Raw genomic sequence first — 4,811 nt, forward strand, 5'->3', positions numbered from 1 at the left:
AGAGAAATTAATTCATAGAAAGTGCTTAAAACAATGTTTGATGCAAGTGGTTCTTATTTTTTATATTGTAATAACTGTGAAAATTCATATGTACAATGTGCCATGACATCATCTGTATTCAACATTTTGTATAAACCCATCATTAGCATTTACTAGTATGATTGGTTGTGGCTGTCTTATTAGCCCACAACATTAAAAAAAAAATTAGTCTGCCATAATAATTTTTGTGTGTCAAATCATAAAGTCATATTTTAAAATATATTTAAAAGCTGAAGTCAAATTAAGATATATCTTTCAATTATGAATTATCACTTTGGAAGAGAAATTTTGTATTTAAACTAGGAGAATAATTCAGTCTGAGTATTCATCAGACTTTGGGCTATTGCTATCACTTTGACATTAGGAAATTAGCAGCAACCAGACAGTCTTATCAATGCATTAAAATCTTTTTTAAAAACCTATCAGTTTAGGCTACTGGCTTGATCAAAAACTCAAACACAGACATATTTTAAGTCTATAGTAGTTCTTGATTACAGGAAAATCATCCCAATGTTCTGAAGTAGTACTCTATTAATATTTCCAAATAATTTAAAAATTACGAAAGAAAACTTAAGATACAGGGAACTAGAAGATTCTTGATAATACATAGAGTCTAGTTGGAGAAATATTTAGGCCTGAACTAAGTTTTTTTGTAGAAATACAACATGTTATAGTTACTAATGTGAATCCTTTTATCTGGTTTAAGCTATTTGAAGAAAGAAACTGCTCCTTTCCACATTTTGAAATTCTTCATTCTACATAGAAACCTGCTGTATAAAGTTGGTTAAGTTAAATTTAACATGTTGTTTAATAAACATAGCAAAGTAAAAGGAAAATTAGCTAGGCTTCAATATCCATAAATATGCAAGGATTTTCATTTTGGCTTACATATGAAGTATGGTTAGTTCTTCAATGTCACAGAGTAAAAATCAAAATGAAATAAATAGGGAAAATTTCTAAGGTACTACTTCTCGTGCAGTTTCATCAGAAGATTAAGCTTTGCATATCTAGAGTGTTACATATTTTCCAGATGCTTTTCAAGCTCTTAATTTTCTGTTTATTGCTGCTTAGAGTCTGTCATTACTTTGATGCAGCAGATGAACAGACCAAAATACTATTTAACATGTTAAAAGCTAGTAGCAGAGCCAGTAGACAAAACAAAAATATACACACAAAAAGCCCTCATGACCAGTATGGTCCTCACAGACTTTTAGATTAACATCTCTCAAATCCTTTAAGTAACAAGATGGCTGATAAATAAATACATACCTTTTTAAATACAATGGCAAACTGACTTGTCCTGAGAATAACCTCTAGAGCTAAGAGGAACTAAGACTCCTCAGGGGTTCTGACTGAAATGTATACTAAGTGGAAAAGTTCAAATGGAAAAACAAAACTTCAGTAAATGGGTTGACAGAGAACTAAAAAGGAAACATTAAAAAGAGAGAAACAAACAAAAAACCAAAACTGTTCAGAACATGTCCTGGAGTCATTTATAATTCCTTAGTATAAATCATTATTTAAATTACTTGTTCCTTAATTTTATCTGGGCTATAACTTATCACTTGGTCACATGTTTTAGGTAGAACACAGGCTACGCAAAAACAAAATAGTGATCAGTGCGAATTAGTTCCATGACATACAATTGATTGCTTATAAAACAAGGAGGATTTAGCATTATCACATTGTGGAAAAGTGTTTGTTTTCTTCCACAGATGTGGCCATTAATTAGAAGCATAACATATGGCTGGAGAGTAATTAAGAAGCTGGTGCTTCGAATATGAGTAAATAAACTGGAGGGTGCAACCACCACTTACATCCCTCTGTCTCTGCTGGTCTTTGTAGCAGAACTTTGACCCATGAATAGTGGTTCTGTTTAGTGACATTTAATTACATGGGGAACTCTGAGGAAAAAACAAGTTTAGGGAAGAGAGGAGAGGAAATCCAGAATGCAGTTTGCACCTGCTAAGTTTAAGGTGTCTATTACACATTGTATATACTGATCCAATAGACATTCTCAAACTCAAGGAAAAGGTTAGGCTGGAGATATGAATTTGGGGACTAAGCATATAAATGGTATCTAAAGCCATTGGGAAAGAATGAGAACCCTGGGAATAAATATAGAAAACAAAAGACAATTGAAAACAGAAGACAATTCTCTTAACATTAGGTGTCAGGAAGAGGAGAAAAACCAAACAAGGAGACTGATAAGAAGCAGTAAGAAGAAAAAAGAACAATGCCTTGCAACAAACAGTTCAGAGGTATTCCAAGAAGGAGACAGCGAGCAATAATGGCAAATGACAGTCAGAGGCCAAGTTAAATGAGGGTTAAGAATTGACCTCAGTGTTTGGTAACGTGAAAGTCATTGGTGAATTGAAAAGAACAGTTTTGTGGAGTGATGGGGACTGGACTGGGGTAAAAAAGTGTTATATGAGGAAATGGACATCATTGCTTTTAAAAGATGTAAACCATAAAGAGGAGCAGAGAATGTGGTAGCAGCTGAAAAGGATCTACTGTTAAAAGAGTAGAATGTGATTTTTTTTTTTTGATTGGAGATTTTGTATATGCTGAATTGGGAGGGGAAAGTTGATAATGCAGAAGAGAGGGATAGTCACTGGAAGAGCAGAATTCTAGAGCAGGTGAAAATGGTACTTGTGAAGGGATTAGTCCTAAATAAAAGCCAGAGAGCTCATTGTCCACTACAGGAGAGCAGTTATTGCTAATGACAAGGACAAGAAGACAAGAAGATCTTGATCAGTAGGGTGGTGACTAAGGCTGGGTGGAGGACAAGATCATTGGAAATGGGAATGTGTCCCCTGGGGGGGACAGGCTAATGGATGAATCATCTTGGCTCAATCCGCTCTTCACAGGCCATAATTATTAGAACTTCCCATGGAGTGTTTAAACATACCCATGAATGAGAACAGAGTGCCTTTTGCCTCTAATCATAGCTACTGTGAACTCTTCCCATGCTGGCCACAGATGCTTCCCAAACTGAGAGTGATAGGGCAATTCTTCAGGCTTCTTCAAGACAGGAAAGGAAAAGGCTCCCCTCTCTATTGTGTTACACAGTTTAAGTGTTGGACCTTAAGGTGCTGCTCTCACTTTAAAATCATAACATATTTTCTCCCTGGGAGCTATTACGCTAGGGGAAGGACTTGGTCCAGGTGATTTTTAAAAAAGATTGATTGTTTATTTTAGAAAGGGAGGAGGGGCAGAGGGGGAGGGAGAAGGAGAGGGAGAGAAGCAGACTCCTCACTGATCATGGAGCCCTAGGTAGGGGGCTCTGTACATGACCTTGACACCATGACCTGAGCCAAAATCAAGAGTCTGATGCTCAACCAGTTGAGCCACCCAGGCACCCCTGGGTGCTTTGATTATCTTCCCTCTCTAATTTTCAGACCTTATCACAGAATACCACTCATTGTGTCAGACTCTTTTCTTACCATAAGTTTTCTCTCTGGGCCCCAGGCATTGAAACTATTTATGTTTTTCCTACTGAAATAGTACCCAACCCTATGTGAATTAGTCATTGCAAATATAAAGTGGGTGATACCTGCAAGCTATATCTAAATATCAGTTATAGCCCTGCCCATCATACGAGACAATACAAGTACTAGAAAACATGCAGGTCTTAGGGGATAATAGTAGAGCTTAGTCATCGACATTGGAAGATGCTCTCATGCAGTTTCACAGAGCCCTGCCTGGTGTGAAGATTTCAGCTTGCATAGCCTTGATTTTAAAAGTATCCTCTTGCATATAGGAATAATCTCCTGCCTGGCCAAGGGCCCAGTTTTGATGGGAAGTACATGGAATGGTGAGAAAAATGGGGAAACACTGTGGCCAGATAGATAACCTCCTGAATAATGAGTGACAGGTACTACACTCGATCACACTCCCATACAGAAGGCTGAATCCATTCTACTAAGCTCCAGGGGACAGCCAATATGAGAAGAAAAGCAGGAGTCACTGAGAGGAAGGCAGTTTGTTCTGGTCTCCTAAAGATTTCTTGTCTCACTCAGAACTAGATTACAGGGACAGAGACTGATAATACATGACCTTGACTCATTGTTAGTATTGCTGATAAGTCTTGTAAGGCAACTGATTAGAGGTATCAAGGAGGAGAAGATAAACACATTAGCAACTGATCTGAAATAGCATAATTTATGGATATTGAAATGTGTAATGGATATTGGGATGATTTTCAATATAATCCTCCATAATGAAATTAAAAATCACAGAAAATTGAAGTCACAGCTAAAAAGGTCAGAATTAACTAATTTCCTTTTCCTTTTTGAGGCAATAATCTTAGGCCTTTATAGTTCATGAAGACACCAAAATCTAGGTATACATTTCAATGAATCTCAATTTATGAGACATTTTGCCTAAAGGGGAAAAAAAATGTACCTGTTGGAAGTGTATCTTTTTTCTTATCCTTTCAACGGGGAAGGTGCAGTTTGCTTGAGAAAGAAAAGATCAGAAGTCTACACTGGTTCTGTAATTCACATTGTGACATTTAACTGTCAGCTGTTATTTCTAAACTATTAACTTTTATGAAAGCTATTTAGATAATGATGTTGATGTTTAATAATATTGGTTTCAAAAATATCAGTGGATAAAGGACACAATTCTCAGGGCAGTTTTTAAAAAAATTCTGAATCCATCCTCCCTCTCTCCCTCCCTCCCTTGTCTTTTTCTTTCTTTCTTTCTTTCTTTCTTTCTTTCTTTCTTTCTTTCTTTCTTTCTTTCTTTCTTTCTTTCTTTCTTTCTTT

This window comes from Mirounga leonina, unplaced genomic scaffold, assembly GCF_011800145.1.
Source record: "Mirounga leonina isolate KUSES-001 unplaced genomic scaffold, KU_Mleo_1.0 Mir_174, whole genome shotgun sequence".
NCBI classification, from domain to species: domain Eukaryota; kingdom Metazoa; phylum Chordata; class Mammalia; order Carnivora; family Phocidae; genus Mirounga; species Mirounga leonina.